The 11,130-nt window shown below is 46.2% G+C and overlaps 1 long non-coding RNA gene across 1 annotated transcript in view; it reads left to right on the top strand.

Annotated features, from left to right (window-relative positions):
• Window positions 1-10,053, top strand: part of LOC142073507 (uncharacterized) — a 65,621-nt gene extending 55,568 nt beyond the window's left edge. The window contains exons 2-3 of the long non-coding RNA XR_012670396.1: window positions 8,268-8,545; window positions 9,147-10,053. This is a non-coding gene — a long non-coding RNA (uncharacterized LOC142073507). The remainder of the gene's footprint in view (window positions 1-8,267; window positions 8,546-9,146) is intronic.
• The last annotated feature ends 1,077 nt before the right edge of the window (window positions 10,054-11,130 follow it).

Here is an 11,130-nt window from a genome sequence, read left to right on the forward strand (position 1 = left end):
AGCCACACCAAGCATGCTCACACCCACTCCCTGAACTCCTAACCCTGGTAGGTTTTGGATTGCTGCACAGGGTGTACGTGTGGGTGGGTGTGAAAGGAAGCTTCAGCCCCCGTAGGGCCCTGTATGAAGGAGTCACAATCTAGCTGATTGTAAGGGGCTATTGAAAGTGAGTAAGGGTGGCAGAATGGATTCCTATAATGTTTCAGCATCAGCATGGCAGTTCTTAGCCATGCTCCTTCCAGTCCTTCGGGGCTGAAACTGCAGTGAAGCTGTCCATGTTGTTCCTTGTTAACTTTGCCATGTTTACTAGCTTCAAATCTAGCTGCTCTTTGCTGCTGGGGGAGGGCGGGGGCTTGTGGTACCAGAGCGGGTAGGGTCCCTTGTAAGTCTGTGGTGAAACACCTGCTTACTCTTTCCTTTGTGCTCGGTGCATCTCTTCAGGCAGTCGTGCAGCGCTGACCTGTCTGGCACTGCACGGCTGGGGCTGTCTCTTTTGCTCATCCCCTCAGCAGCCTTTCCTGTACTATTCTGGTGATTCTGATGTAAGTACAAGGATTACCCTGCAAGAGCTCCTGGAAGTGAAGCGTGACATGGAATAGCAATTTTTAAAGCTAAAAATACATCTAGGCACTTAGATTTTAATGGTCACTTGTTCCCCGTCCAAATCCAGTCCCCAAAATACCAGAGAATGGGGAAGTGTCATTCGCAAGCTAGAGTGAGCTCCAGGCAGGTTGGCATGGCATTTAATGAATTTATCGACACTTGAAAAGTCAACAGTAAAAATGCCAGTAACAGATCTAACGTAATTGGGCAGGGAACGCTGCCCACTAAAAACATCAGCTAAACTCCAGTTATTACCAAAGCAAACCCAACTCTTGCCTGGAAAACTAATTAAATAACATCATCATCTCAGTCACAAGGAAATAATTCAGTTCAAGAGAGCAGTACCTGAGGGCGCATGTGGGTGCTAGGATGTATTAGCCCTGGTATTTATTTTATTGCATCTGCTGGGATGGCATGTGTAAAGCATTTCTCAACATTCAGCCCTCTTATTTCTTTCTCTTCAAGTCTGTGACTCTCAATTTCCTTGACTGTGAAGGACTCAAGGACAGACACCGGGGTTGGTCCTGCACTTAAATTCAAAGGAGCAAATTTCTGCTTCCCTTAGGATCATACTTGCTAGAGGTGGGAAAGACATCAATATTGGATCACGGAAAGTATCCCCTCTAAAGATCTAGTCCCCTAATAGGATGTATTGGATATAAAATAGGGTTTTATAGGGTTAGAGAAATACAGTTAGGGTTAGAGAAATAGAATAGTGTTTGAGAAAAGAATCTATGCCTGCAATTATGCATGTGGTCTGGTTGGACCTTTTGGGAAATACAATGCAACAGGATGATTAGACCTTGCAAAACGTTTCAAAAGTACTGAAGTCTTAGCTTCCCATAAACTTCTTTCTGTTAGATGCACTGAAATGCAGTCAGAGTGACACACTTGGTCTTTTATTGCTCTGGTAAATCATTTTTTAGGGGAAGTCTTCATACAAAATCCTTCAATGCAGATATTGATTGCAAAATCCCATGTTGCTCCTGCCTGCAAACTACAAACCTATATGTATGCTATATGCCTCACCGTTATAAAGGAACAGACATGTTAGAGCATCTTTGAGTAATTTCACAGTTCTCGGTCTGGTTGTTTTTTCTTGTAAAAATTGAAAGCAGAAGGCAGGGCAGATGTTAAAACAGCAAATTGCGGACTGATCTGCACTGCTGAGTACAAGGCAGTGTCTGTAGCATACCCCAGTGATAGCTGATGTTATAAGATGCATGGAGATTTATGTATCCAAATTTGGGATTGACCCACGGTGTGTGTGCATGTGTTCACACTTCCCATGCTGCTCGGATCGGGTGAAAGGCATCCCATGCAGAGGGCCAGCCCAAGAGCTAGGCACAAGTTAAGCCCTTGTGTTGGCACACAGGCCTTGTGAGGGGTGAATGTTGGCCTTTTGGCACTTTAGTTCCCACTGTAGAACTCAAAAGGATGCCAACTGGTAAGCTAGCGTTCCCCTTGAGGTCTTTTTTTTACCTCCCTGAAAGCAAATTTGAACCAAGCCTCCAGTGGTGGAAATCAAACTCCTTCATTACGATTCCTAGAGCTGCTGCAATCCCTGAATGCTGACTGTGGTCCCCGAGGGGCTGCCTGCCATTTGAGAACTGGCAGAATGGCATGCAATGACTTTCTAGCCATGCCGCCTCCTCATCCCATCCCTTCTGCTCTCCCTATTCTGTGGCCAAGAAGAAAGGGGTGTGTCTGAAGATCTAGGCATGCCAAATTATTCCATCTGAGAGCTTATATAGGTCATATGACCAGATTCTGGCCCTTTTGCACTGCTGCAGTGGTGCAAAGAGACTGGTTCAGGGGAGAGAATCTGACACTTTTGACACTTCTTCATGCAATTATTTTATGTCTGCATCACTGCACATTTCATTTATTTTCATGTTAATCAGTTGTGTGCATGGATGACAGAATTTGCACAAGCAAAAGCTCAGGGCTTCATTTGTGCACACACATTTTGCTTGTGCAATCTTTATCTTTTATTACACGTGCAAGTACAACATTAAGAGAATGTTATTAAGGTTGCAAAGTCAAACACTCAAAAGTTGGAAGCACACAGAAGTGGAAAGATGTGTAGTGAATGAGGTGAGTTTTTTGCAAGAAGAGAAAAGATGGTCTCATGATTAAGGCAATTGAATGCCGCCAAAGTGAACTAGATTCCGTCCCTCCTTTCACCACACAGTTCTCCTATGTGATGTTGGGCAAGTCACTTAAACCAGACTTTTCACAGGTGGTCACTCATTGGGTAGGTCTCATTTTCTGGGTGCCTGATGTGTGAGACCCTAGGGTCTGATTTACAGAAATCCTGAGTGCTCACAGCTGCAACTGAAGTCTATATAATGCTAAATGTTCAGAAAAATCAGGTCCTAAGTGTTTCCCTTCAGGCTACTTTTGTCCTCAATCTCTCTGTGCCTTAGTTCCTAATCTGTAAAATGTGGGTAATACCACCCCCTGACCTTATAGGGGTGCTGTGAAAATAAATTCATTCATGTATGTGAGGCAGTCAGATGCTAGAGGGAGGTGCACCATAGAAAGCCTGTGAAGAAATTCTTCATTCTGTCTTCAGAGCACACAACTACTGGCTCCCAGTCGCCTCCCCTTCCTTTCCCTCTGTGGCTACGAGTCCATCTCCTTGCCCATACAGCTGCAGTTCCTCCCTGGACCCCAGTGCCAGGCTTCACCCATCCCTTCCCATCTCAGTTTTCTTCTTCCCCCTCCAGTCCCAGGTTCTTTGTCCCATCTACTCCCTCCCACCACACACACACAGTTCCAACTTTTGTCCCCTCTGCATTTGAATCGGGCAGCTTCCTCTCTTCCACGCTACCTGGGCCCAGTATGGGAGACCTTGAGAGCTCCTTGCCTCAGTTTTGGTGCCAGGACTGACTCAGCAGAGCCTAGAGCTGCAATTGCAGGGAAAGTCCTGCGTCAGCTCCAGGCTGGAGCATGCCCCATGTGGACGGAATCTGGGAGGAATTTAGCCTCGAAAACCTAAGACGTCTCTGCTGAGCCTGTGCAATTTTTCAAAGGTTTATAACTTGGCCAAATTTGGGTGAATTTGCACAGGAATGGCCAAAGGCACATCACTGACACAAAGGCCACACCTTGCCAGATTTCAGTTCCCTTTTCTAAGCATTAGGGGAACTAGAGCTTTTCAAAGAAAAGGTCACCAGAATGTGTTAACTTGGGCGAAACAATGTCTTTTTCCCTATCTTCATTCTCAGAAATGGCTGAACCATTTTGGCTGAAATTTTACACTTACTCACACACATTCTTCAGCTGGAAGCAGACATGTGACATGGAAGAGTTCAGCCCAAACAGTTAAAATTTGACAAAGCTATAAGCCATTGAAAACAGAGTCTTACGGGGGTCAGGCATTCTAAATAATAGGTAATATTACCAGCCCCACCTATAATGTGTGTAGACTGATAATTCCCACAAATATACTCATACCAAAATACAAGCAAGGTTGAGGCCACTTTGAAAATTCGTCCTATAAATAGGGCTCCTGTGATTAACTGTTTTTCTGGTTAAACTGCGCAATGATCTATTTTAAAAGTTACTGAAAGTAAAACTGAATTTTTATGTGAAAAAAAAACATGTTTCATATCTTTCTGTAACCCACTAATCCATATGAAAACCACAGTGGGAATAAACTTTTCTCCCATAAAACTTATGCCATTTTAATTTCCAGTTAAAACTTACAGGATGGAGGACAGGCAAAGGCACTCAGATATATATGTGGCTGTAAAAAGTAAAGAGATTAACTCTCAGACTCTGCGGCAGCCTGACACAACGATGTCCCAGTGCTAATAAATCAGTTTATTCCTGTTTGTTGTGAACCTCTTCAGTCCACATTGGTAAAAGGTGTAGAGGTATTTGTCTCCCATGAAAACATTCTCCCACACCCTTTGTAATTAAAAGTAATCTTAAATTTCATCTAGATCCATGAGAAAGAGCTTTCATACAGCAATTTGAGTTGGACTCCAGGACAATGGAATGCAAGTTGAAAGCTTAATGAATTTACTCCATAAATCTTTTTCTCTGTTTTTCTTGTCATTATATCAGTACATTACATGTATTTTCCTCACATTGAGAGCTGGAGATTTATTTATTTATTTTTTAAAGAGAACCCTCAGTGAGTGTTGTTCTGTGAAACTGAATCAGCCGAAGTTTACTTCAATAGTGTAGCAGGACTGCTGCTTTTGGGAGTTGAGTTGAACTCCATTCTTTAGGTGAAATGAGACGGGGAAAGCTCCCCTTGGTTAAGTGATTTCATTAGTGTTACTTTAGTTTATTGGCACTGCAGGCTGCTAGCACAACAGCGCCTCAGTTATACTTTCAGCAGTATTATTTATGTGGTAGGACTTGCTGAAGGACAGCTTCAGGTCTGGCTCTTCCACCCGCTATAAAAAACAAAAACAGGAGACCCTCTAAGAAAAAAGTTGCTATCTTTAATTATTGTTTTGTGCATTGTGATGGCACCTGTGGGCCCCAACCGAGATCGGGACTGCATTGCGCGAGGCACTGTAATATCATAAATTAAGAGCCAGTCCCTGCCCCAAGGAGCTTGGAGTCCAAATAAACAAGATGAACAAAGGAAGGTTTTTTACTCTCTCTTCGCAGATGGGGAATTGAGGTCCAGAGAGATGAAGAGACTTGCCCAAGGTTACACAGCGAGTCTGGCAGAGCTAGCAATTGAAGCCAGATCTCCTGAGTCCCAGTCCAGTGCTTTAACCACAAGCCCATCCTTCCACTATTTTTTATCATTTTGAAATCCGTGAATGTTTGGAGAGAAAACAGAACAAAAACAATGTCACTAATAGAGTCACAGGAGTCACCTGAAGAGGAACTCATTTCAAAATGAGGATCATGTTTTCCTGGATCTGACCTCGGAGCATTCAGCATCCCCTTCCACACCGTGTGCTTCCCGCAGCAAGTCTGTCCAGGCAGGGCTCCTGGGGAAGCCAGAAGGCCCTGCACCCCAACTCTGCAGTCAGACGTGACTCTCAGCCAGATGATAAAACGGAAGGCTTATTAGTCGACAGGAACACAGCGTAGAACAGAACTTGTAAGCACAGAAATCAATGACTTTCAGCCAAGACCATCTTGGGGGGAAGGGAGCCCAGAGCCAGGGCTCTGGTCCTCCCCCTGCACCCCAAGCTAGCTGAGACTGACTCGCTTCTAGCCTTCTGGCCCCTGCCCTGCCCGTTGCTCCTCTTCTGGCCTTTGTCTTGTGTTCCGGGCCAAGAGTCACCTGGTCGCATCCCCCTCCTGAGTCTCAGGTTACAAAGGGGCGGCCATAGCATCTGTCCAGGCAGCTGGAGCAACCCCCGCAAAAATCACATACCCTTATTCCCACCATCTAGACATTGGTGCAATACTCAGGGAAACTGAGGCACACACAGCATTCATGCAAAACAGTAAAAGTCACATACAGCATAACAAGGGAAAATTCCCACTTCGTCACACTAGGGTGACTATATTTCCCTATGCTGAACACGGGACACCTGGTAAAATTACTTGTGTTCAAGTGAGTTCAACGGCAATCAATCAGAACTATGCAATACAAACATTCAAATTAACATCAAGTTGACTGAGCCCCTGTTAAAAGAAATACTGCGTAGTTCGATTCTTTTTCTTTACCTTCTTATCTTTAAGGCTTTAGGGTTCACACCGGGAGAGGTGACAGACACATACTCCCATACACCTCTCTCACACGGAGGGGGCAGGGGGTGACCAACTGACCCAACCCTCCCTGTCCAACGCTCTCCAGGCCTGGCTAAGCCCCTAGGATGGACCCACGTCTCCTGGTCCTGGCGCTGCATCTTTCTGAGGCAACACGTCGGGGGGGGCACGCAGGGTCACATGCGCCCCTCCCCAGATTTCTGCCAGGGTTTGCACCAGAATGTGGCCGGCAGCAGCCTTTCGGCACTGTGTGGGAGGGAAAGGACAGCAGCTGCTGCCAGCCGCAGGGGAGGAGGGAAGGGAAAGGGATGACCTGGCCCGTGTCTTTGCAGAGCTCATCTCTTCCCTCCCCTCCCCACTCCCTCGTGGCTGGAAGCAGTTTGTCCCTTCCTGCCTGCACAGTGTCGAAAAGGCAGCTAACGCTTCCAGGCTGCTGCTGGCCACTGACAGCCCAGCGGCCTCCTGTCCCACAGCTACAGCGCAGGCAGGAAGGGGTTAAGCCCTAAGGATGCATTGTGCACCAGGGCCCAGGGAACCTGACAGCAGGGGCTTCAGTGAACCCAGCCTGAGAGGTGGCTCAGCAGGGGAGGGTGCCTAGGGGACGGAGCAGCCCCACGCTCCCTGGGGGCAGGACCCAGGGCGCGGGGGGCTGGTGAAGAGGGTGCTAAGCCCCTGATTGGGGGGGGCTGCTGTGGAGGCTGCAGGGTCGGGGCATGAACAGGCTGGAAATCGCTCCCCTCCACTCCAGCTGAGGGGTGGAGAGGCTGCCCCCTGCCAGCGCTGTGCGGGGCTTTGGCCCATGCAGAGCTCGGCTCCTCCTGGCCAGCGCCTCAGGCTGGAGGGTCTTGGGCTTTCCTGGGGTGCCAGCCCAGCCAGGGGGGCAGTGGGGGAAAGAAGGAGCCTGCTGGCCAGGCTGTGGGTGAGCTGAGCACAGCAACCAGGGGCTGGTTCTCCGCACAGCGTTGGGAGTGGGATGCGCCCTACCTAGGGCGATATGGAGGAGCTAGGGGGCTGGAGAAGGGCAAAGCAGGGAGAGGACAGCGAGAGGGGGAGCACGTAAAGGGCAGGTGGGTGGGTAGCAGGGGTGACACATAGCCGACTGCGGCCTGGGACCTGCCCACACTCACCGGTTAGCACAGATCACCGCATGCAGCCAGAACGTCCAGAAACGGGATGGGGCCTTGCTGGCCGAGCGTTGGCACGCAGTGGGGGCTGCACTGAGCCACCAGCAGGGGGAGTGGCCGGCCCCGCATGCTGCAGCTTGGCCCCACCACCAGCCTTGCACACCCACCCCCATCGTTGTCCACTGGTGGACTGGCGAGCAGGAATCCGGCCAGCAGTAGTACTCACCAGTACTGATGTGGGGAAGACAGAAAATACGGGACAATTTGCCTGTTTTTAAGAAAAAGTCGGGACACCTGCAGGAGGGCTTAAATACAGGACTGTCCCTTTAAAACCAGGACGTCTGTTCACCCTAAGCATGCCTGGTGCTTCCCCGGTGTGTAAAATCATCATTATTAAACTGGATAAAGACACAATAAAAATGGTCAGACGCCAGAGTGGGGAAGGGGAAGGGAGGGATGAGGACAAAGGGAAGATACCCATGTGGTTTGACAATTACTGTTATAAAGAGTGAGCTCACTGCTCTGACCCACACAACAATTTTCTGAAATTAGACAAATTTATAAGGATTATGGGAAAGTTTATTTTAAGCTACCTACTGCACTTTGTAATATAGATGTATAAGGAGGTCATCCTTTAACCTTTCTGCAAAACATAGTTCATCAGTGTCAAGAAAAATAAGCAGTGGGGACTTTATATAAATGGTAAAAGGTTGTTCAAAGAAAGAGAAAAATTGGGGTGGGTGTTTGGCAGGTGTCTCTAATGTGGTTTCATAATTCCATGAGATGGAAGTGCTGCCTTACCCCACTAAATATGACCCTGTCTCTCCTTTCTATCCCTGCCAGCTCGACAGGAAAGAGCTCGAAAGTGCAGATCATCTCCGTGGGAGAATAAGAAAGCTAACGAAGAACAATTCTGAGGGCCAGATTCCCTGTTGCTCTGGAACTTGCCGTCATTTGCTGCAGTGCAAAGCAAATGTAAACCCCTGCCATTCTGATCTGATGGCAATTTATTTGCCCTTTTGCACCAGGGTAGATAGCTGCACAAAGCCAACAGAGAATCTGGCCCTTAATCACTTCAAAAGCTACTTTTTTCCGAAGATCAAAATCTGAAATTCTATCAGGTAATACAGGAAATGTGAGTACGTGTCGGTGCCGTGGCTCAAACTTGTGGAAGTGCCATTCAAGTCATTTCTCATTTTGATAGTTGGCAAAAAGCTTAACTGTAGGCCCTGTATTTTTTTTAATAATAAATTGTCATAAATGTTCGAGAAGAATTCTCAGAACACATCACTATAAAGGGTGATTGTGCGTTTCAGCAAAAGACTCCCTGTTGCACATTGGCCTTTTGTGTGGCTGCCCTGGCTCCTTGAGCAGAGCTTTCTCTGAAGGAGACACAGCGTGGCGCTGACATCACTTTTTTTCCTCATTCATCTTTCACTAAGGAAGACTAAGGTCTATCACCTGTCAACACCGTCTTTATTATTCTGGAGCAGCGTAGCCAAAAGCCCGACACTGCATTGTTTCTGTGCACAGGCGTATTGCTGTACGGCCTCTGTAGCCAGAGGATGAGGAAACGTCCACTGGTTTCTTCTAACCACCTTTTTCCCTGTTTTATTTAAATGTATCCATCTTTTTGAGATGAGACACAGTGAAGTGCCACCTATGTTATAAGTCTGCTGCTATCTTTAAATGCAAACCTCATGTGTTTCTTCTTTCTGACAGATGTCCGTTAGGGTGAAATTCACTGCTGTGCTGAGGGCCAGCACAAGCCTATGCATGACTTTAAATCCTCGAACTCGGACTTAAGAGAATAAAATTACATCAGTGCATTTTTTCCTGAAGCTTAGACTATGGAAAAGTCCCCTCAGGAAGTGTTGGAAACCCCGCAATTGTGTTAAGTAAAACTGGACTGGACAAAGTACTAGGAAAACTACTGTATGGAACAGACCTGTCCTGGCAGAAGGGCGTTTTATATGAACTAAAAGTTGTTGTTGTTTCCGTGTCTGCTATTCAGTTAGCAGCATCCTCTGCCTCGGTCGATGTTCTTGTCTTATGAGAATCCTACATGTTGCCACTGCCAAGATCTGAAGTGGCGCTCCTGTGGCCTGAAGACAGTAACTCTGCCTGGTACATGATTCTCCCGAGCCTTAGGAAAATAGCAGCTGAGCTGACAAACTAAGTGGATTTTGGCTGAAATGCAGTTTAGCCACAGACAATGGTTCCTGAGGTAACTGCTTGCCCAGTCAAAGAGGTATGGCACAAGCACTCTATGATATTCTAACATCATTTTACCAGGTCAGCACAGTCTTGCCCTGTCTATCATAGAGTATTTTGTGAGGCCGCTTCTCATGGTCTGTCGCTACAAACAAGCTGACTTTTCACCTGCTTTCAGCCAGAAAAGGGGGCAAGTGACATTAAATTGCTTGTAAAGTTGGCTAATCCTTTCTGGGATTACAGTGCAGTCCATTCAGCGAGATGGCTAGTAGTTTGCCATTTGGGGATTGCCTCCAAATAGTTTTAGGAGCACTGAATTTGAATCCAATATTTAGGTTTCTTTGTGGAACAAGCAAATCTAGATAATTAATTTAGACGCCAAATGGAAAATAAGAGATATAAAGGTCTCTTCATTTCTGACAGGTGTGTTGTGCATTCTGGGCTCTGAGCCAAGAATCGTTTTCATCAAATGTTAATAAAGACTGCAAAGTCATACAAATTATTAAATTTGTGTCCATTTTGGGAGGGATTTGGGACATAAGCTTCTCAGCCCCATCACTGTGTGAATTTTGACATTGTTCTTCTCTAAACTGAAGAAAATTATAAAGACTGAACAGATGAAAAGAGAACTGGGAAGGTAAGAAGCAAGGATATGCGCCTAGTCTCCCACCCTCTACTCCTCTCATTATCCAAGAATTAAACACTTAAAAATAGTAAACTCTCTTTCTTCCTCCTTCAGGGACCTTTCTGATGAGAACAAATCAGTCAGTAAATAAAGGAAAGCAGGAAGGCATTCGAACACACAAAATATTATACAATCACTCACCTGCATAGTTAAGAAATTATTGGGGCCACATTTTTTCATACCTTTCTGCGTGCACCTCATTTGTACATAGTTCCCGTGAATGCATGAGCAGCCATTTTGATTATAGGCAACAGTGGCCAGGTAACTGCCTGTGTGATCACATGCAAAGCCACCCCCAGGGGTGATGGAAATCAGAAGTATTCTAAATCTTCCTATTCAGCAGTAGCATTTCAATACAGCTCTTTCACCCTATGATTATGGGACATGTTTGTAGCAAGGTGGCGCTCATCATAATATGACACTATTGGGTGCTCAGTTTACAGGCCTAATGGATCTGATGGGATTGTCCATATTCTGTATTTGACTGCAGAAACGTGCTAAAGGATGTAAATCCCTGTTTAAATGCCTAGGTACCAATTTGAGTTTGGGTGTCCTGCTAAAGGCCAAGATTTGAAAACCATGTGTCCTGGATGCTTGTGCTCCATGATAGGAGCTGGGCCACAGTCTTGTATTCAGAAAGCTCTTGAATTATTTAGATATTATGCAGTTGGTTTGGTGACAGAAAATTTCTCTGTATAAAATAACAAAAGCTAAAACATATGTCAGTCCGAACACAAGACAGCTTTGTCCCTGGCTCCTTCCAAATGAGTATATTTCTTAAGAATTTCACTGCTTTACTGTATGTCC

The sequence above is a fragment of the Caretta caretta genome, chromosome 10, assembly GCF_965140235.1.
Source record: "Caretta caretta isolate rCarCar2 chromosome 10, rCarCar1.hap1, whole genome shotgun sequence".
In the NCBI taxonomy this organism is placed as follows: Eukaryota; Metazoa; Chordata; order Testudines; family Cheloniidae; genus Caretta; species Caretta caretta.